This window comes from Schistocerca nitens, unplaced genomic scaffold (genome assembly GCF_023898315.1).
Source record: "Schistocerca nitens isolate TAMUIC-IGC-003100 unplaced genomic scaffold, iqSchNite1.1 HiC_scaffold_363, whole genome shotgun sequence".
NCBI classification, from domain to species: domain Eukaryota; kingdom Metazoa; phylum Arthropoda; class Insecta; order Orthoptera; family Acrididae; genus Schistocerca; species Schistocerca nitens.
Genome location: NW_026045897.1, coordinates 5,028,625 through 5,052,251, shown reverse-complemented (window position 1 = coordinate 5,052,251; position 23,627 = coordinate 5,028,625). Strand labels below are relative to the sequence as shown.

The following is a 23,627-nucleotide window of genomic DNA, read 5'->3' as shown; positions in this document are numbered from 1 at the left end:
AACATTTACAGTTTGTGGCACAGTCTAAGATCTGAGATTACATATATTTTTAGATAGATGGTCTTCCATCATACGAGTTTACTAAATCTAGAAATTCATCTATTGAATATACAGGATTGTTTAGGAGCCATAATTTTAATTTTGTTTCTAGTTTTGTAATGGGCAATTTGGAGATATTAGGATGGAAGCAATTGAGTAGTTTTATGCCTGAATAGTGAGGGCTTTTCTCATAGAGTGTTGTCCTATGAGAGATGATGTGGGGTCTCTCTCTACCTCTAGTGTTGTGGTCATGTATTTCTTTATTAAGTGTTTTGTTACTGTTTACTGCCATAATGATTATCTTCAGCACATACAGGTTATGAACAATTAGTATTTTAAATTCTTTAAACAAATTTCTGCAGGACTTCCTGGCACATTTCTTTCCCATAATTCAAGTGCCTTCTTTTGTAAGATAAGTGCACTTTTCATATTAACTTTACTGCTGGATCCCCATACCTCTATCCCATAGCTTAGATGGGATTCAAATAGTGCAAAATATATTTGCTTCAGAGTGGCGATGTTACAAAAAGGTGTCAATTTTCTTAGGACATATATGGTAGTACTTATATTTTTGAAAATATCATTCACATGATCAGACCAGTTTAACCCCGCATCAAGTGTCAGGCCAAGAAATTTGGTCGAGTATTGTTTTTTAATGTATTCGTCACTCATTAAGATTTGGTTTTCATGAGTTTTTTGCCTCCCAAGATCAAATTCAATATAGACAGATTTATTTGTGTTTAATTTTAGTTTGTTTTCATTAAAATACTGCAGAATTAAGCCTGCTGCACTATTGGATTCAACTTCGAGCTGCGAATAGCTTGGATTGCAGCATATTAACGTGGTATCATCTGCATATAAGATAGCTGTTGCATGTTTTGTTATGGACTGAATATCATTAACATAAATAATAAAAAGAAGTGATCCTAATATTGACCCCTGTGGAATACCAAAATTTATGCTAATAGACACAAACTGCTTCCTATTTGTCAAGTAGGACCTCATCAGATTATGGGCTGTGCCTCGAATGCCATAGTTCCACAGCTTGTCCAGCAGTATGGTCGTATCAACACAGTCAAATGCTTTTTGTAAGTCCAAAAAGATGCCACATACATGTTCTTTATTGTCTATTGCTTGAGTGACACCTTCAATTAAGTTGGATGCTGCTGTAATGGTGGACGACCCCTTGACGAACCCATACTGCCCCTTAGAAATCAATTTTTTACATACCAGGAAGTTCCAGATTCTTATGTATATAACTTTCTCAAAGATTTTGGATATTATTGGAGGAACAGAAATGGGTCAAAAGTTTTCTACTAGATTCCTGTTTCCTTTTTTAAAAATAGTCACAACTTGAGCAATTTTCAACTCATCAACTGTTGATAAAGGTGATGCAATTTTATGTATACATTTCTTAAGAGTGTCCAGACTAAGACCATCATATCCTGCTGCATGGGAATTCTTTAAGCTACTCACTATTTTAATTATTTCTTCTTTACTTGTTGGCATCAAAAATATACTTCCTGACACTGGTGTTCCTCTGAATTTGTATTTATGTTTTTTAAGCTGATTTTTTATGCTAGAGCCAACAGAGGCAAAGTAATTGTTAAACAGATCTGCTATCTTATTCTGATCAGTTTCTATTGCGCCGTTTATCAGCAAGTGATTTTTAGTTGCATGTTTCTCAGATTTACCTATCTCTCTATTTACTAGTGCCCATGATGTTTTGGAGATATTATTTGAGCTTTGAATGACACTTTCAAAATGTTTCTGTTTTTCCGAAATTAGGAGATCTACATAGTATTTCTGATACTTTTTGAACTCTTCTTTTAATTTTTTATTGCTCAAGTCATTTTTAACTTACATACTCATACCATCTTAGTTTTTCTCTAGCCTCAGTGACTGAAGTTGATATCCAGTTTCAGGTTACAGCATGTGACTTAATTCTCTTTTTTATTAATGGGCAGGCTTGGTTAAGAATGTAGAATAGTTCACTTGAGAATTTTCCGTAATTATGAAGTGTCATTAGACCACTGTTCCAATCCACATTCCTTAGCATATTATTCAAATGAATTATATTTTGGTCTGTATTCATCCTAATATATCTATAGCAACTGTGTGTAGGAACCTTTTTTATAGGAACACTTAGTTCTACTGCATGGTGGTCTGACAAAGCACTAATAATAACAGAAGATGTAAGGTCGTAAAGACGAATACCAGTGATTATGTTATCTATTGCAGACTGGCATGTTTCAGTCTCTCTGGTTGCAGTGTTTATCAGGGTTCTTACATTATATTCAAGCAGAGTATTCTTGAATTGTCTAGTGTGTAACTTATCTGCTAATACATTTATGTTGAAGTCTCCTATAATTACTAACTTGTTCAGGTGTGATATAAAAACATTCTCTATCATGTCACAAAACTTTGTTAAGAAAACTTTGAAGTTTCCACCTGGCAGTCTATATAAACATATAACATAAATTTCATCATTTGGTACTTTTATACGTGCTGCACATAATTCAATTGTTCCTTCTAATGAATATTTACTTACATTTACAGAATTAAAATCAAATGTGCTTTTTACATAATTGACACACCCCCACCTCTGATAGTAGATCTGCAAAACTTATTAGCTAGTACCATGTTTAGAGGTTTAAAAACTTCTAATTTGGCATCAGATAGCCACTGTTCACTAATACCGAGCACAACAGGCATAGTTTCATTTACAAACACGTCTAATTGTTCATATTTCTTGCTCAAGCCCTGTACATTCTGGTGGATTAAAGTTGTAAATACCTTGTTGTATATTTCTCTGCTTTACCGACTTAAATAAGGTCATATCTCTGTGTCTCTTGTGGGCTTCCTACTCTTTCTGGTTTCCACTAAAAAATCATTTAGATGGGATGGAGGCAGTGGCTTCTGTCTGGTGTCTGAAGTTTTTTTAGTTGACAGTACTGGTTCTGCTAATGTTGGAGTTGATTCTGCTGCTATTGTGGATGGTTCTGCTGTTGCAAATGATGGTTCTGTTGCCTTTGCTGTTGATTTTCCTGCTGGTATTAGGGCTGGCTCTGTAGTTGATGGAGCTGTTACTGCAGCTGTTGTTAGTGTAACTGTTCTTGACGTTTTTCCTACTTTTGGTGGAGTTGGTCCAGCTACCACTGATTCTATTGCTGCTGCTGTTACCAGAGGTGGCTCTGCTGTTGATGTAGCTGCTGTTGCTGCTGGTGAGACTTGTCACGATAAATGAGCATAACTGTTCTTAAATTGTTTAATTGAGGTGTGTACTATTCTTTCATTCTTTTGGTTTTGTGGTGAGTGTTATTCTTGTGGGTTCTTTGGTACTGTTTAGGGCAGGTTTCTTCAAATATTTTAGCTGCTACATGTTGGAATTTAATGGTTGACTCATTAGCTTTTATAGCTTCTGTGATTACTTCATCCCAGTCTATTTGTTTTAATGTGGATTTTAAATACAAGAGTTTTTTCCATTTACTCTTATTATTGCTCTACCTGGCTCATCTGATTAGCTTCCTATTTTATTATGTATTGGAAGTTTAAGCAAAAGCCATCATGATTGGAAATGCCTAATTTAATTATGTTGATCTGACTTTCATTTATTTGAAAATTACTGATTATGTTGTCAAGACATGCATTGTGTCTTGTGGGTGTATAGTTTATGCAGTAAATGTTAAGTGCTCTTAATGTGTTAAATAGATAGTTTGCAGTTCTCCTTTGAATTCTAATGTCTATATTTATATCACTGAATATGAAAACTCTGCACTTTTTCTTCTTAAGGGGGAATACTATGAGTTTTTTCAAGATCCTGTACAAACAAGTCCTAATTTTGATTAGGGGTACAATACACAGTTACAACTAATACACCAATACTTGGAAACAATACAGCTGCTGCTTCAAAATATGTTTCAGTGCAGAAACTACTTATATCTATAGCTTCATATATTAATTTCAGTCTCTTACAAATATATATGGCTACACCAAAATGCTTCATGTTTGTTCTACAGTACCCTGTAGCTAGTTCATAACCATTAGGTGCCCTCAAATCTATTTCTGTATGAGATAGCCATGGTTCATTTACCATAAGCGCAGTACAATTAAGTTTTTCCAGCCAATATTGCAGTTCCAAGAGCTTATTTTTCATTGACCGGATATTAATATGCAAAAAGAGTAGACAATTTTCATTGACAGTTGGCACTGACTGTCTGTGAGTTCGACACACCTTCCTCATTTCTGACACATAACTTACCTTAGGCAACTTCTTCTGTTTGTTTTTCTTCTGGTTTTCCTCCCTATTCTGTTTCCAACTAAAAAATCACTCAGATGTTTGGGAGGCACTGTTTTCCGTTTGGTTGGCAAGGTGGTCACATTTTCATTTTTCACTGCTACTTATTGTAGACACTGTCGTTGATGTTGATTCTGCTGATGTACATTCTAATATTGCTATTGCTGGAGCTAATGTTGATACTGTTGTTGCAGCTATTGTCAGTAATGTTGGTACTACAGTTGTTGCTGTTGGCATTTTTGTTTGATCTGCTGGTTGAACTTCTGCTATTTTTGTTAGAGATGCTGCAGCTGAGGTTGCTGTTATCGTTTTTAAAGGTGGTGTTGCTGCCATCGACGTTGAACATGGTGCTTCAGCTGCTACTAAATTTTGATCTGACGGTGTTTCCACAGTCGGTGTAGCATTATACTGACTGGCTGGGTAGTACTGATACCAATTAATTGCCAGTTTCTTCTCTGATGTTTTATTCTGTTTTTCTAGCCATTTGATTGGCTACTACCTGCTTTCCCAACTTGTTTTGATGTTGCCAATGTTCTGTATAAAATCTACAACCAATATTGTTTATGTCAATAATTTGCATATTTCTGAAACGTTTGCAAATGCTCGTATATTGTTTATTTTACACTGTGATTTCACTATTAACACAGGACCATTGGGGTTGGTCGTACCTGTATGGTATATTGCAAACTATTACGTTTGTATAGGTAAGGTGGATCAGGTATCTTTCCAGATTCTGTGTAGCCTCCTCAGTTTCATTTTTATTTACATCGTTCGATCCCTCTAACAGAACAAAAAAGTCATTTTGATTAAGCTTTGCACACTGAGCAGATTGTGCTACCTTCCCTACTTCTGATAGTGAGGCATTTGGCTAAATAAAACTGGTTGCTTTTAGCTGTTTACACTGATTAAGAATATCCGCTACATCACGCCCGTGGCTGTCCGCCAACACTATAATTTTGATTACATTATTTACCGTTTTTTTTCGCACCAAGTTCTCTGATTTGTTCAGGACTGCACTTGTTAATTGCAGAATTTTGCTTGTTCAGGCACTTACTTTGTTCTTCGGGTGTGTTTTGTCTTTTCTGTTCTAATAATGATTCACACTGATGCTTTAAATTATGTATACTTGAATTAACACAGATATAATTTCAGATTTGTCGCGTTTCGCGTAATTCGACCCCAGAGTGATAAATTATTGTGGCTGTGCTGCCTTGTGTGTACATTATCGCAATTAAGCTCCACACTCAACAGAAGTAGATTGCAGATCGTTGTTGACTTCTTCACTGTGAATGGAAGTTACAGGACACGCGGTAATCGCATATATTCCATTACCGGCGGCGTCACATGTCATAAACATCAAGCAGTACCGCTTTTGTGCATAGTGGACGGATTAACCGCTGTGTTCGATAATGACGAACGGTTTTTATTTTCTTGCTGCGACAGGACAATAACTGAAAAGAGCGCCAGAATTTTGATTACTCGCGCTTGTCTGTGGACAGCTACCGCGCCAGCCGCTAGGTGGCACTGTCAACGCCTCCTGGAGCATTAATTGATATGCGAGTATGTCATGTCACGTAGTCTGTTTTGGCTGCGTTCGAGGTTTGTTGTGTCTCGGTTCGCACTACGCAAAAGTGAGCAGTGTTTGTGTTTCTAGTTTTGCCCATTGTTAAGCACCAAACTTGTCGTCGCAGCGCCTGGTGGATTAACGGCTTGCAACTGAGTGTGGGCCGCTTCTGTAAGGTAAGGAACGAAACACGTTAAACAGAAAGTATTTGACATTGGTGTAGTTACTGCTAATAGTATTATTAGAAAGATCCCCTTTCTCGGTGAACCTACACAGTTTTACCGAATTCATCAGATTCACCGCAGGAAACACGTTGCCTTGTAAGCGATGTGGCAAAGTACACTTCTCAACGTAAGAATTGAAAAGTCGCGGTGACAGCTGAGCAATAGCTGTTTATCCACACCAAGATTTAACATTACTGATCACAACCAACACAGTCCAGTACTTTCGTAATACAATCAAACTATCCGCCCAGTAGCATTTTTGAGCACTACAAAGTAAATGCAGTTCTGTTTACAGTTATTAGCAACATAATTTTGTTTCCGTGCGTAAGAAAACGGTGAAACACTGTGCGGAGCCGCGGTATCGTTTCACACGTGGGCTTTATTTTATTTATTTATTTATTTTTTTTTTCCAAGAATTACCGCATAGCGCTGCCTGCCTACACGTGACAGCCGCTCACGTGTGGCGGCTAAACAACAGCCAATCTGAGGCTCACCGCCCCCTATAGGAAAGCTACCGGGTTATTACAACTCTAATGTGTTAGTATTGTACGCACCATCTCCAGACATTGTAAAGAATAATTAAGGAGCATATTGCACGCGGTTGCTGCTTTCTTAATAATTACAAACTAGTTTCAGTTCGCTGCGAAAATAGACAATCATTTTCGGCACTATGTCAACTGTGGCGTTGCAACTTTGGAATCCGTGCATTTGAAGTGTAGATATGGTAATATATGTTCTCAGGGAACCAGTCTTCTTTCCGCCCTTCATTTGTGTAATTACATTCTGAATTCTGTGAAATGGTTGTTTACATACCGCCAGGTGTTTTGTATTTGTAGTGCTGTGTTAAGGGAGTGGTGTCTTCAAAAATAGTTAATCAGAAACTGATAACACCTAACAAGAACGAGAGTTTTGTTTTAAACATGTTGTTTATAAAATACTGAATTGTGGTCTTCGTTAATACCTTATAGTTTATGTACAGTAGATAATAAAAACTGTAATTGGGATACAGTGTAGAATGACTAAATGAATTCTTGTCGAAGGTAACAAATGTTTCACTTGTTGATTAATATTTACACTCTTTATTTAACTATTCATTTGACGATTTGCTCGCTTGTAAGTTCAAAATAATAACATTAGTTCCATGTTGTGTAAAGAAGTTGTTACTTATTTAACTGGTAAACATCGAAAAATCTTTAAAACATATTTGTGGCTGACTTCCACTAACTCAGACAGACCAGTGAAATCACAACGCTTGACTCCAACAAAAAAATTTTAGTCGTTGGTGTTCATAGTGTGATTGGTAAGACCATACAATCTTCATAGATTGTTCGTCTTCGTATTTCCACAGTACCTTGAGTTCTCATTTAAACAGAGCAAATAAACATCGTGGCCCTTTTAAAGATTTTTAGCATAGCTAATCTACGTAAACCGTTACAATTGAATATGCGCTTGAGCAGCGGTGGGGAGTTTCTGACGTGTGTAATGCCTTCGACATTGACGTCAAGTCCCGCTACGTGTATGGCGACGAGATACTGTGATTTGCAACTCAGATCAGTTGATTCGTAACGTATAGACTGCTAAGGTTATAGGAACCATTGTCTAAGGTTACCATATTTTTTTTTTTAAATATACAGTACACTTTCAAGGATAATCCAATATCGTCTTCGGGGACGAAGACGACCTGTACATCCACCAACACGACTTTTGGATCCTGTTTAACTGGAACCGAAAGGGGTCAACAATGTCTTTTTGACTGGAAAATGAATTATCATTGATATTCATGTAAGGAAATGGCATTTCAAAGGGGATAAACACTCATTATTATTTATATAAAACTAGTACAAAGTAGTTAAGACAGAACAGTCATATTTAAAACAATTTAACATTTCTCACAAATCTTTCTGAGATTCGACGATATGTCATATGAGATTCAACGATATGTCATATGTTTCCGTGCGCGGGAAAGTGAAATTACATTGTAGTATTGAGGAATTGGCAATCGTAGATTTCAATGTTACTCACTTTTGAAAAGATACGTTCCATGGGTGCATACGAGCTTGGAAGGCAAAGGATAAATTTTATAACCTTAGGCAGAATTGTTATTGCAATGTTTTTCTCCTTGAATACTGTGGACATTTTCACCCACCTAGCCTGTACTGCTACAGTGTTAGCATTCTATTGACATAATTTTTCAACTATAATTGTTTTAGCATACAAAATTCATCAAACAAGAGAACGGTCTAGCATTACATTAGCTATATCTTGCATTGTTGAAGGACTGGCCTCCACAACTGACGATTTTGATTTCAAAGTAGACCAACGGAAGTCGGTGTCATGTGGAAACTTCTCACTCATGAAACTAAATAATCATATGGTACACTGTAGAACATATTTACAGATCTTGAATATGGCTGCAAAACAGCAACTGCGTTATTCCGAATAGATTGAAAAATCAGCCAACAAATAAAGGTTTATTATCCGTTGAAAATGGCTTTAAAAAATAATTTCTTCAGAAGTATTGGCCCTGAAAATGTATACACCAGTTACAAAATAATTTTTTTAACAAACATTATAACATATTTAAAAAAAATATTTGTGAAGTAAACGTACTCACTTATTACATCACATGAAACCACAATAGATTAGACGAAACCGAGTGGCTCTTGGCATAAACGAAATTGATGAAACAAGAATTATTCCAAGACATGGCTTTAGACAGCGCCAGATTACATATATCATACTTCAGAGAGACTACTTATTCGTAAATGCCCACAGGTAGAGGCTCTTGTCAACATAAACGGTACCTTTCGTCAGAGACTAACCCCAACTGCTACAAATGTACAGACTCAGGCGACTAGGAAATACTGGGCTACAGAGGGCGCTGCATACCTGTTACAAATGCAGTGGGAGAAAGAAGAGCATATATAAGCTAAAACAATCTCACTATAGGAATATACTTCCGCTTAACACTACGGAAGCTTAAACGATAAGAAAAATGGGAAAGCAGTGGGCGTAAGCACTGCGTCCTGCTGGTGTTAAGCAGCATAATTTTATATTAAAGCAATATGACAGTTACTTATAAAAATCCGCTAACAAATGCTACATTTTTGGAGGAATTTTCGTACTTCCTTTATTACAAAATGCTGTTGTTCAGCACAAGCAAGGATTAGTTCTAAGCGCATGTATTTTAGCGCCTTATGTAGCTCAATTTTTCCTAGTTGCTGAGTCTATATTTGTAGCAGTTGGCCAACTCTTACGTAAGGGCCATTCCGTGCCAAGTGGTCTAATATCGAGAAATGTTCCCACATAACCCTCATGGATTTTGATGAAATTTTGTATGAACATTCACACATGTTCTCAATTAACACTGGTAAAGTTTCAGTTTCAGAAATTCAATACTTTTGGAGATACAGTCACTTGTTTAAGACCATAGCACAGCTTTCTATAGTGCGTCCTTGAATTTTCAGCAACTTTGAGATGAGATATCTCTGTAAGTATTTACATGAAAGAAACAAAACTTGGCCATCTTGTACAACTTTTAGAGCTCTTTAAAGTAAAATATTAAGAAAAGGATTTGTGAGCAATTTTCATATACACTCCTGGAAATTGAAATAAGAACACCGTGAATTCATTGTCCCAGGAAGGGGAAACTTTATTGACACATTCCTGGGGTCAGATAAATCACATGATCACACTGACAGAACCACAGGCACATAGACACAGGCAACAGAGCATGCACAATGTCGGCACTAGTACAGTGTATATCCACCTTTCGCAGCAATGCAGGCTGCTATTCTCCCATGGAGACGATCGTAGAGATGCTGGATGTAGTCCTGTGGAACGGCTTGCCATGCCATTTCCACCTGGCGCCTCAGTTGGACCAGCGTTCGTGCTGGACGTGCAGACCGCGTGAGACGACGCTTCATCCAGTCCCAAACATGCTCAATGGGGGACAGATCCGGAGATCTTGCTGGCCAGGGTAGTTGACTTACACCTTCTAGAGCACGTTAGGTGGCACGGGATACATGCGGACGTGCATTGTCCTGTTGGAACAGCAAGTTCCCTTGCCGGTCTAGGAATGGTAGAACGATGGGTTCGATAACGGTTTGGATGTACCGTGCACTATTCAGTGTCCCCTCGACGATCACCAGTGGTGTACGGCCAGTGTAGGAGATCGCTCCCCACACCATGATGCCGGGTGTTGGCCCTGTGTGCCTCGGTCGTATGCAGTCCTGATTGTGGCGCTCACCTGCACGGCGCCAAACACGCATATGACCATCATTGGCACCAAGGCAGAAGCGACTCTCATCGCTGAAGACGACACGTCTCCATTCGTCCCTCCATTCACGCCTGTCGCGACACCACTGGAGGCGGGCTGCACGATGTTGGGGCGTGAGCGGAAGACGGCCTAACGGTGTGCGGGACCGTAGCCCAGCTTCATGGAGACGGTTGCGAATGGTCCTCGCCGATACCCCAGGAGCAACAGTGTCCCTAATTTGCTGGGAAGTGGCGGTGCGGTCCCCTACGGCACTGCGTAGGATCCTACGGTCTTGGCGTGCATCCGTGCGTCGCTGCGGTCCGGTCCCAGGTCGACGGGCACGTGCACCTTCCGCCGACCACTGGCGACAACATCGATGTACTGTGGAGACCTCACGTCCCACGTGTTGAGCAATTCGGCGGTACGTCCACCCGGCCTCCCGCATGCCCACTATACGCCCTCGCTCAAAGTCCGTCAACTGCACATACGATACGGTTCACGTCCACGCTGTCGCGGCATGCTACCAGTGTTAAAGACTGCGATGGAGCTCCGTATGCCACGGCAAACTGGCTGACAGTGACGGCGGCGGTGCACAAATGCTGCGCAGCTAGCGCCATTCGACGGCCAACACCGCGGTTCCTGGTGTGTCCGCTGTGCCGTGCGTGTGATCATTGCTTGTACAGCCCTCTCGCAGTGTCCGGAGCAAGTATGGTGGGTCTGACACACCGGTGTCAATGTGTTCTTTTTTTCCATTTCCAGGAGTGTAGATAATTTGAAGCAAAGTTGGGCGAAAAAATAGCTGTTTAAAAAAAAATGCGAACTTTAGTTTTTTATATCTCCAAAAGTAATTGTGGGATGTACATTAAACTTTGCACGGCATAACTCACCAACACAAGGTCTTGTTGTTGTTGTTGTTGTTGTTGTTGTTGTTGTTGTTGTGGTCTTCAGTCCTGAGACTGGTTTGATGCAGCTCTCCATGCTACTCTATCCTGTGCAAGCTTCTTCATCTCCCAGTACCTACTGCAACCTACATCCTTCTGAATCTGCTTAGTGTATTCATCTCTTGGTCTCCCTCTACGATTTTTACCCTCCACGCTGCCCTCCAATACTGAATTGGTGATCCCTTGATGCCTCAGAACATGTCCTACCAACCGATCCCTTCTTCTGGTCAAGTTGTGCCACAAACTCCTCTTCTCCCCAATCCTATTCAGTACCTCCTCATTAGTTATGTGATCTACCCACCTAATCTTCAGCATTCTTCTGTAGCACCACATTTCGAAAGCTTCTATTCTCTTCTTGTCCAAACTATTTATTGTCCACGTTTCACTTCCATACATTGCTACACTCCATACAAATACTTTCAGAAATGACTTCCTGACACTTAAATCTATACTCGATGTTAACAAATTTCTCTTCTTCAGAAACGCTTTTCTTGCCATTGCCAGTCTACATTTTATATCCTCTCTACTTCGACCATCATCAGTTATTTTGCTCCCCAAATAGCAAAACTCCTTTACTACTTTAAGTGTCTCATTTCCTAGTGTAATACCCTCAGCATCACCCGACTTAATTCGACTACATTCCATTATCCTCGTTTTGCTTTTGTTGATGTTCATCTTATATCCTCCCTTCAAGACACCATCCATTCCGTTCAACTGCTCTTCCAAGTCCTTTGCTGTCTCTGACAGAATTACAATGTCATCGGCGAACCTCAAAGTTTTTATTTCTTCTCCATGGATTTTAATACCTACTCCGAATTTTTCTTTTGTTTCCTTTACTGCTTGCTCAATATACAGATTGAATAACATCGGGGAGAGGCTACAACCCTGTCTCACTCCCTTCCCAACCACTGCTTCCCTTTCATGTCCCTCGACTCTTATAACTGCCATCTGGTTTCTGTACAATTGTAAATAGCCTTTCGCTCCCTGTATTTTACCCCTGCCACCTTTAGAATTTGAAAGAGAGTATTCCAGTCAACATTGTCAAAAGCTTTCTCTAAGTCTACAAATGCTAGAAACGTAGGTTTGCCTTTCCTTAATCTTTCTTCTAAGATAAGTCGTAAGGTCAGTATTGCCTCACGTGTTCCAGTATTTCTACGGAATCCAAACTGATCTTCCCCGAGGTCCGCTTCTACCAGTTTTTCCATTCGTCTGTAAAGAATTCGCGTTAGTATTTTGCAGCTGTGGCTTATTAAACTGATAGTTCGGTAATTTTCACATCTGTCAACACCTGCTTTCTTTGGGATTGGAATTATTATATTCTTCTTGAAGTCTGAGGGTATTTCGCCTGTTTCATACATCTTGCTCACCAGATGGTAGAGTTTTGTCAGGACTGGCTCTCCCAAGGCCGTCAGTAGTTCCAATGGGATGTTGTCTACTCCGGGGGCCTTGTTTCGACTCAGGTCTTTCAGTGCTCTGTCAAACTCTTCACGCAGTATCGTATTTCCCATTTCATCTTCATCTACATCCTCTTCCATTTCCATAATATTGTCCTCAAGTACATCGCCCTTGTATAGACCCTCTATATACTCCTTCCACCTTTCTGCTTTCCCTTCTTTGCTTAGAATTGGGTTTCCATCTGAGCTCTTGATGTTCATACAAGTGGTTCTCTTTTCTCCAAAGGTCTCTTTAATTTTCCTGTAGGCAGTATCTATCTTACCCCTAGTGAGATAAGCCTCTACATCCTTACATTTGTCCTCTAGCCATCCCTGCTTAGCCATTTTGCACTTCCTGTCGATCTCATTTTTGAGACGTTTGTATTCCTTTTTGTCTGCTTCATTTACTGCATTTTTATATTTTCTCCTTTCATCAATTAAATTCAATATTTCTTTTGTTACCCAAGGATTTCTACTAGCCCTCGTCTTTTTACCTAATTGATCCTCTGCTGCCTGCACTACTTCTTCCCTCAAAGCTACCCATTCTTCTTCTACTGTATTTCTTTCCCCCATTCCTGTCAATTGTTCCCTTATGCTCTCCCTGAAACTCTGTACAACCTCTGGTTCTTTCAGTTTATCCAGATCCCATCTCCTTATATTCCCACCTTTTTGCAGTTTCTTCAGTTTTAATCTACAGGTCATAACCAATAGATTGTGGTCAGAGTCCACATCTGCCCCTGGAAATGTCTTACAATTTAAAACCTGATTCCTAAATCTCTGTCTTACCATTATATAATCTATCTGATACCTTTTAGTATCTCCAGGGTTCTTCCATGTATACAACCTTCTATCATGATTCTTAAACCAAGTGTTAGCTATGATTAAGTTGTGCTCTGTGCAAAATTCTACCAGGCGGCTTCCTCTTTCATTTCTTAGCCCCAATCCATATTCTCCTACTACGTTTCCTTCTCTCCCTTTTCCTACACTCGAATTCCAGTCACCCATGACTATTAAATTTTCGTCTCCCTTCACTATCTGAATAATTTCTTTTATTTCATCATACATTTCTTCAATTTCTTCGTCATCTGCAGAGCTAGTTGGCATATAAACTTGTACTACTGTAGTAGGTGTGGGCTTCGTATCTATCTTGGCCACAATAATGCGTTCAGTAAGCTGTTTGTAGTAGCTTACCCGCGTTCCTATTTTCCTATTCATTATTAAACCTACTCCTGCATTACCCCTATTTGACTTTGTGTTTATAACCCTGTAGTCACCTGACCAGAAGTCTTGTTCCTCCTGCCACCGAACTTCATTAATTCCCACTATATCTAACTTTAACCTATCCATTTCCCTTTTCAAATTTTCTAACCTACCTGCCCGATTAAGGGACCTGACATTCCACGCTCCGATCCGTAGAACGCCAGTTTTCTTTCTCCTGATAACGACATCCTCTTGAGTAGTCCTCGCCCGGAGATCCGAATGGGGGACTATTTTACCTCCGGAATATTTTACCCAAGAGGACGCCATCATCATTTAATCATACAGTAAAGCTGCATGCCCTCGGGAAAAATTACGGCCGTAGTTTCCCCTTGCTTTCAGCCGTTCGCAGTACCAGCACAGCAAGGCCGTTTTGGTTATTGTTACAAGGCCAGACCAGTCAATCATCCAGACTGTTGCCCTTGCAACTACTGAAAAGGCTGCTGCCCCTCTTCAGGAACCACACGTTTGTCTGGCCTCTCAACAGATACCCCTCCGTTGTGGTTGTACCAACGGTACGGCTATCTGTATCGCTGAGGCACGCAAGCCTCCCCACCAACGGCAAGGTCCATGGTTTATGGGGGGGGGGGGGGACACAAGGTCTTAGAATATAAAATTTCATTCTCCTATTGCTTTCCATTATTTCACAAATCTAGGGCGAAGTTGACGATTTTTCAAAAAGTGCTAAAAATGGGTATTTTTAGTCAAATTTTTCAAAACAGTGTTTACTCCAAACTCTTCTAAACTATGGTCATTAGAAAGAGCATATTCTAAACTATCTAGAAAAGTGGATTTGGTTTTGCAATGCAAGCATATAAGGCCCTAAAAAGTAGCATCATCAAAGAGGTGCACTAGAAGTTTGAACACATTTTTCTGGCACTCAAATTATACCTGAAACCTTTTATTATGCCTAATAAATGTGTATTAGTGCCTTGAATAATTGAAATAAAAGGATCTTGTAAAGAGGCAATGAGACTGTCAGAAAAACTTGAAAACTATGAGAAGTAGCCCTTCTGCTTTTGTCGTAAGTGTTCATCTGCATATAACTCTTCTCATTTGTAAAAAAAAAAAAAAAAAAAAAAAAAAAAAACTAAAAAAAATAGAGATCATAAAGAAATCAATGAATAATAGAAAATTGTTAAGGCTTTCGTGGCCACTTGTTGACAAACTGCCTATTGGCTTCTGTCTCGGGTTCTTCGGCCGACGTTCATCTAATGATTTTTCTGAAGTTTCGCCAGCACGAGTGGCTGGCATTGTCAAAGCTTCACCCTCCATTTCCGGTGGTGAACTGGAGGCGAGCTTTTTTTTTTTTTTTTTTTTTTTAAATAAAGGATGGGGCCCCTCCACGCCCGCACCAACGTGGTGACCAAACCAAAAGTTCTACTGTCACCTCCGTAAACATGTTAGTTTTTGAATCAGGCGTCACAGGATGCAGGCTGTGATGTTGTCCATGCGTCTGGGTAAGACTACTCATTAACATGGTCCATCAGGAGATAGAAGTGGTCGAAAACGATCGAAGGGTAGCGGTTTTTAAGAGCAGAGGAAAAAAAAGTGCCAAGGCCAGCGCCAAGGGAAAAAAACCTCTGCGACAGTAGGTCGGGTAATAAGGGCAGTAGCGGCTTGCTAGCTGCGACAGAGCATGCAAGGTGAGGGAAGGTTAGCGTGAGGTATCGTGCATCGTTACCTATGTGCTGCGTGGTCGTTAGCGGGGTCAGTCCGGTGCTGCGGCGGGGCTCTCTTGTAGTCTCCTGGGCCGGCCGCAGTGGCTTCCTCCCTGTAACATAAAAGTTCGGCGCGGCAACGCATGCGTTGCTGTTAGGCCCTCTGCTGCACCTTGTCGTCAGTGACTTGGTGCAGCTTCATCAGGCCGGTGCGGAACGACGGCGATTGGCTACCGTTCAGCGTCCTCCTCTACTGCACGGCGCAGGACTTCTGCACAGCAGCTTCGAGCAGCTCCGCTGGTTCAATGAGCTGCGCCGCTTCAGCGTCGGAGAAATGCAGGCCGTTCGCTCTCGCTGTCGCGATGAGGGTCGCTCCCGCGGTCGACGGCGTCGCCACCGGTTCCGCTGGGGCGGCGGTTGTCCTCTTTGCGCCTCTCACCTGCTGTGCTGCTGGAACAAAAGCAGGGATAGGCGCGCGAACGTCCTTCTGCGAGGTCGCAGGAGTGTTCGCAGGTACGACTGCGCTGAGGCCTTGGGCGAAAACTGCTCGCAGTTGCCTCAAGGCCTCTTCCTTCTCTGCAGCCACGGCGGCTGCGAAGGCAGCCCTCTCCGCCGCCATGACGGCTTTGAGGGCCGCTGTGGCCTCCTTCACGGCGGTGCCGAGTTCGAGGTCACATCTCTTCGCGGGAAGGCGAGCTGCGTCCTGGCTGCCCGTTTCCGAGCGGCCGTCCCTGCCCCTGGCAGGTGGATCTGCTGCTGCGCCGTCCCTCAGCTGCGCCGGGCTGTTCTGCGCCCTACGCCGTTTCCGACGTCGTCTTCTCTTCTGCTGCTGCGTCGGTGCGGCCGCGGCCGCTTCGCCGCCCCCGGCACGGCTGCGGCTTGAGAAAGCCGCACAGCCGCGCCAACTGGCGACGTGCGGGCCGCCGCACCGGACACAAGTCGGCAGAGCGTTGCTGCCGCGGTCGCAGGCGCGGCTGTCGTGCTCACCTGAGCACTTGACGCACCGCGCCGCGTAGCGGCAATACTTCGCAACATGGCCCTCGCCCTGGCACCTGAAGCACTGGGGCTGAGGATCCATGGCGGTCGGGAGAGCCTCCGTCGTAACCGGGAAGCCCAGCAACTTCCGCAAGTCGAAGATGTCACTCCCGCCGTCGACCGTTTGCACGGTCACGGCATAGAGCGGCGCCCTCTTCTTGTTGGTTCGGTTGTGCAACCTTGCGGCTGCACTACCAAACCCGGCTCGCAGCAGCCCTTCCCGGACCGCTGCCTCATCACAGCACCAAGGCAACCCCCTGAGGAGTGCCTTAGTCGTCTTCGTCCTTCCGACGGAAGGTGCCTTCTCTCGCGCCGGCGGCGCGTCGACGATGTGGTCGGCCACTGCGACCTTGATCGCCCTGTGGTCGGCCACGTTTGCGGCTCGAACGCAGATCAGCGAGTCTGTATCGACAGACTCGTAGACCACCTCGTTCCGAGCACAGCTCGTCATGGTGTCGAACAGCGCCGTCCACCCACCTTTGCACTTGACGTACAAAGGGGGGACAGGCCGCGACTCGTCTTCTCTGGAGTTCCTTGCACGGTCGGCAGACTCAGTGAGTTGCACAACCGAAGGACCCCTCGTAGCGGCAGGTTTCCCTTGCGCACGCTTCTTTCCCATGCTGCGAGGCGCGGAACACGACAATTTGCACGCGTCGTCAAAACAACGCACGACAATTTGCTCTCCGCGGCGCCCACAGCACGGAAAAACCTCTTCACGAGCTCTCAACGGCCGAGTAAGCGAAGCGCGCAACACCAGCGATGCGCTCACCTCGCCAGCTCAGTGGAGGCGAGCTAGCGGCCGCAGACTATATGTACCTGGCGCGCCAACGTCCGAGGGCTTCTCCGCGGTCATTTCCGGTGCGGTTCTCCTCTTGCTACCTGCGACGGTCGTTCGCTGCAGTACGGGAAGCCAGGATCCGTTTACCTTAAGGCTTCCCTCTTTCTTGTTGAAACTGTTCGCGTGTTTTTGGATTTCTACAGCTTCTCTGAACAAGCGCGTGTGATAGTGCTTCTCTACAGCCAGAACTTCCGTGTCGGCGAATTTTATTACGTGGTCGGTCTCATTCAGTGTGTGCTCTGCCACGGCCGATTTCTCCACCTGCCCCAACCTGCAATGTCGCTTATGCTCTTTGATCCTGGTGTTAATGGATCGTCCAGTCATTCCGAGATAAACTTTTCCGCATGTGCAAGGTATACGGTATATTCCCGACATTGCAAGTGGGTCTCTTTTCTCCTTCGCCGATCTAAGACACTCTTTGATCTTCCTTGTCGGTTTGAAAATCGTCTTTACGCTGTGTTTGCGCAATATACGGCCGATTCTGTCCGTCACTCTGGGAATGTATGGCAGAAAGGCCGTACCCGACATTCCCAGAGTGACGGACAGAATCGGCCGTATATTGCGCAAACACAGCGTAAAGACGATTTTCAAACCGACAAGGAAGATCAAAGAGTGTCTTAGATCGGCGAAGGAGAAAAGAGACCCACTTGCAATGTCGGGAATATACCGTATACCTTGCACATGCGGAAAAGTTTATCTCGGAATGACTGGACGATCCATTAACACCAGGATCAAAGAGCATAAGCGACATTGCAGGTTGGGGCAGGTGGAGAAATCGGCCGTGGCAGAGCACACACTGAATGAGACCGACCACGTAATAAAATTCGCCGACACGGAAGTTCTGGCTGTAGAGAAGCACTATCACACGCGCTTGTTCAGAGAAGCTGTAGAAATCCAAAAACACGCGAACAGTTTCAACAAGAAAGAGGGAAGCCTTAAGGTAAACGGATCCTGGCTTCCCGTACTGCAGCGAACGACCGTCGCAGGTAGCAAGAGGAGAACCGCACCGGAAATGACCGCGGAGAAGCCCTCGGACGTTGGCGCGCCAGGTACATATAGTCTGCGGCCGCTAGCTCGCCTCCAGTTCACCACCGGCAATGGAGGGTGAAGCTTTGACAATGCCAGCCACTCGTGCTGGCGAAACGTCAGAAAAATCATTAGATGAACGTCGGCCGAAGAACCCGAGACAGAAGCCAATAGGCAGTTTGTCAATGAATAATAGCTTCATATTTTTTTGTACTTCTCGAAATTGTAAATATTTACATGTGGAAAATAAAGACCTAGTTTTTGGATTCAATTGTATAAAACATTTTTCCAAAAAAGAATCGGTTTGCTTGAATCATGCATCAAGTGATGTAAATTTTCCAATCAATATTGCAGAGATTTTAATACCTGGGTGTTTTAACCTGTGAATTTTTGTCTTAAAGTTATTAGGGAAACATGTGAAATTGGTTGGTTAAACATCTAAGAGATTTAATTTTGTATTTAATTACACTTAAATGTAGCCTACTACCTTGGTAAATACGTAACCACTAGTTTCACAGAGAAAATTCACAAGATTCACTGTTTTTAGAAAATATAATGGCAACAATTACTTTAACAATCAGATTGTTTCATTATTGTGAGCCTTGTTTGAACAATCAGTGTTTCAGTGGTGTGTTTGCAGCATAGTGAGTGGGTTCTCTTGACTGAGTGTGGCTTGTTAAGTGATTCGTATGACCATCAAAGTTTGTAATCTAATTTACAAAAAATTTGTTTTGTTTGTGTATTTTATAGATATATGTCTTATTAGATTTTTTCATTGGTATTATACATTGTGTATAATTTCATTCAGTAGCAATTTGTCTGAAATTTAAGCAGGTTATAATTTGCACTTAGAGGCCAAATACATTATTTAGTTACTGATTAGAGATGGGTGCAGAAGGGAACAGCATACCTTCCTGCTCAATTGGGCAAGGAGATAGTGGAACAAAATGTCATGTCACTTTCTTTGCCAAAAAAGCTGCTTTAAAATGGTTTGCGGATTTTAGTGATGAGGAAATAGAGTTGTTGGTCCAGCGTTCTGAAGCAAAGCTGGACAATACCTCTTAAGTTTGCCTACACCATGAAGCCCTGTTATTGACATAATATGAGAGATTACAAAAAAATGATTCACTCCCTTTGGGAAGGGGAATCATAATGTTAAGGCAGGAATTCGCACTCTTGATACTGAAACAGCTAATAAGGCTTCTGATATGTTGAAGAAGCAGCTTGTTAATAACATAAATCCAGGTCAGAAAATTTGTTCAGCTTGCAGGACTACCTTAAATAAACACTTGGACGAAGCTTTATCAGCCTCATCATCACATTCTGATGAGGACTTTACACCAAAAGAAGAATTAAACAGTAGCTTATTTTCTATCAGTATTTCACCCCTGAAGAGAACAGTAAGCTACAGAGATAAGCCCCAATATGAGAAGAAGAAAATTCAAAAGGCTCAAAATGTGATTAAAAACAGAATTCTAATGCAATGGGAGTAAACTGACAAATTGAAGATGCTAGTGAAATTAAGGAATGTGGAAACTGTGCCGACTATGCACATTTGCTGACTGAACTGAAAGCCAAGATGCAGAATGCAATTCATAAAGAACAGATGCAAATTTTAACCCTGGCTCCTGTAAGTTGAACAGTCAGACATACAGCAGCTCAGTTCGGCGTGTCCGAAAGAATGGTGAAGAATGTTCGGAAGCTTAAGGCAGAGAAGGGCATTCTGGCACTTCCCGAAAATAGGCAAAGCAGGAAATTACCAGCAGAAGTTGGTAGTTGAGTGCGAAATTTATTTGAAGAGGATGAGTATAGTAGGGTGTGCCCTGTAAATAAAAGATAGTATTTCAGTTAGACTTTTAGATAGAAAGACATACATGCAGAAACGATTGTTACTTTGCAATTTACGGGAAATGTATGTTGTCTATAAGAATATAAATGGTCCAGAAATATGGTTCTCAAAGTTTTGTGAACTTAGACCCAAATGGTGTGTAACAGTAGAACCAGCTGGAACGCATGCAGTTCGCACCCGTGCAATTCACCAAAATGTTAAGCTTATGCTTAGCGGAGCTGGTATACATTAAAATTATAAGGAGATTCTCAGCAAGGCAGTTTGAACTCTAAACAGTGCATGCTACATCGCTGTGAAATGTGTCCTGGGCCCGAAGCTATAGCATCTGAAATTGCCAGCTATTTCCTAGTTCATGAGCCACAGGAAGTTATTGTGTTTAAGCAATGGATACATACCGATCGGGCCACACTGGACACTAAGCAAATGGTAGTGGATGAATTTATTGAAGATGCAAAAAATAAAATATGGAGTCTGTCATGCCATCATTACATTGCCAAGCATCAAAGCTCATCAAATATATAAAAGCACGGTTTGCACAGATATCCCACATTCATTATTTCAGTGATGGCTCCAGTGCTCAATATAAAAATTTCAAGAATTTCCTAAATTTGTGCTATCATAAGAGTGATTTTGGAATGACAGCCGAATGGAATTTTTGTGCTACTGGTCACGGGAAATCACCCTGTGATGGGATTGGAAGTACAACAAAGCGGTTAGCAGCAAGAGCAAGCTTGCAACGGCCACTTAATGGACAAATTCTTACTCCCCTAGATCTGTTTCACTTCTGCTCTGAAAACATTAACGGAATTAAATTTGTTTTCGTCAGTAAAGATTAAATTGAAAAAAATATTGTGTCACAAGAAGATAGGTTTAAACTTGGACAAACCGTAGCAGGCACTAGAGAAAATCATCACTTTTCACCTATTGATGAAACAACAATTCAGGTCAGCAGAGTTTCAAATGATTGTTCATATTTTCTAGCTAAAATGGGTCACAGTAATGAAGGAGGCATATTAATGTCTGCTCTCCAACCAGGGCAATATGTTGCATGCATCTATGAAATCGTGTGGTGGATTGGGAATATCTGTGAGACCTCCACAGAGCAAATGGATGCATTAATAAACTTTATGCACCCACATGGTCCAGCTAATTCATTTTATTGGCCACCAAGAAGTGACAAGTGCTGGGTTCCGGAACACCACATTATTGCAGTTATTCCAGCTCCATCAGTAAATTCGTCTGGCCAGCAATACACCATTCCTCTTGATATTCATCAGAAAATTAATGTAGCATATAAAAGATTGAAATAGGTTAGAGGAAACAATCTAAGGAACCCAAGAATGCCTTCTAATTTTAAACAAGGCACTTAAATAATTTTACTATCAGGCTTGGGAACCTGTGTAAAAAAACCCTTATCAGGCTTGGGATCCTGTGGTGAGGAAACCCACCCGCGGCTGTTGTTGCTAAGCTATCGGGCGTGGCCCCTATGGCAATGGGAATGCTGGTTTTCTCAGGTGAAATGAAACTAGCAGTAGTTAAGCCACCATGGACCATAGCAACTCATTTATACACTTCTTTTCCATCAGTAAGCTGGTGTTGTATAATAATTGTGCGTGTGCGTGTATGTGTGTGTGTGTGTGTGTGTGTGTGTGTGTGTGTGTGAGAGAGAGAGAGAGAGAGAGAGAGGGGGGGGGTGGAGGTGACAATTAAGAAATAACATTGTTTCTATTTTTATTCTTTTGCTATTCGGACTTAAGCTAGGTCCTATTCATCAGGACTTCTTATTTCACTTATCCCAGACATTAATAAACATGTATAAGGCAAAATAAAAGATTTCGGGTATAATGTGAGTGCCACAAAAATGTGTTCAAACTTCCAGTGCGCCTCTTTGATGATGCTACTTTTTAGGGCCTTATATGCTTGCATTGCAAAACCAAATCCACTTTTCTAGATAGTTTAGAATATGCTCTTTCTAATGACCATAGTTTAGAAGAGTTTGGAGTAAACACTTTTTTGAAAAATTTGACTAAAAATACCCATTTTTAGCACTTTTTGAAAAATTGTCAACTTCACCCTAGATTTGGGAAATAATGGAAAGCAATAGGAGAATGAAATTTTATATTCTAAGACCTTGTGTTGGTGAGTTATGGTGTGCAAAGTTTAATGTACATCCCACAATTACTTTTGTAGATATAAAAAACTAAAGTTCACATTTCTTTTAAACAGCTATTTTTTCGCCCAACTTTGCTTCAAATTATCTATATGAAAATTGCTCAGAAATCCTTTTCTTAATATTTTACTTTAAAGAGCTCTAAAAGTTGTACAAGATGGCCAAGTTTTGTTTCTTTCATGTAAATACTTACAGAGATATCTCATCTAAAAGTTGCTGAAAATTCAAGGACGCACTATAGAAAGCTGTGCTATGGTCTTACACAAGTGACTGTATCTCCAAAAGTATTCAATTTCTGAAACTGAAACTTTACCAGTGTTCATTGAGAACATGTGTGAATGTTCATACAAAATTTCATCAAAATCCATGAGGGTCATGTGGGAGCCTTTTGACCACTTGGCATAAGGTACATGTAGTTATGCAAATATTTTATATTGTGACGCCTATTACATTTATATGTTGACAAGAGCCTCTACCTGTGGGCATTTACAAATGAGTAGTCTTCCTGAAGTACGATGGATTTAATGTGGCGCTATCTAAAGCCATGGCTCGCAATAATGCTTGTTTCTTCAATTTCGTTTATGACCAGAGCCACTCGGCTTCATCTAATCTATTGTGGCATCATGTGATGTAATAAGTGAGTACATTTACTTCACAAATATTATTCTTTTAATTTTTTATTATGTTTGTAAAAAAAATTATTTTGTAATTGGTGCATACATTTTTGGGGCCAATACTTCTGAAGAAGATACTTTTACAAAGACCGAAACCATGGTCAAGGGATAATAAACCTTTATTTGCAAGTGGTTGGTTGATTTTTCAATCTACATGTTTACAAATGAATAAAATCTATCTTGAGCTGGTCCGTCACACTCATACAATTTCAGTAATATGGATTTAACTTGGACACTCAAAAAATTCTCTCTCGTATTTGTTACCTTTGCATTTAGTAGCTCATAACAACCTATGCTCCTGCATCACAAATATTCGGCCAAGAAATTTCTAGAATGCTTGTTTGACTGTACGCAAATTATA

At 41.5% G+C, this 23,627-nt stretch overlaps 1 protein-coding gene across 3 annotated transcripts in view; it reads left to right on the top strand.

Moving 5' to 3' along the window:
* The first annotated feature begins 5,881 nt into the window (after positions 1–5,881).
* LOC126228348 (F-box/LRR-repeat protein 3-like) overlaps positions 5,882–23,627 on the top strand; it is a 346,691-nt gene continuing 328,945 nt past the window's right edge. For all 3 annotated transcript variants that reach the window (XM_049942298.1, XM_049942297.1, XM_049942296.1), the window contains exon 1: positions 5,882–6,076. The gene's annotated coding sequence lies outside the window, so the exon portion shown is untranslated. The remainder of the gene's footprint in view (positions 6,077–23,627) is intronic.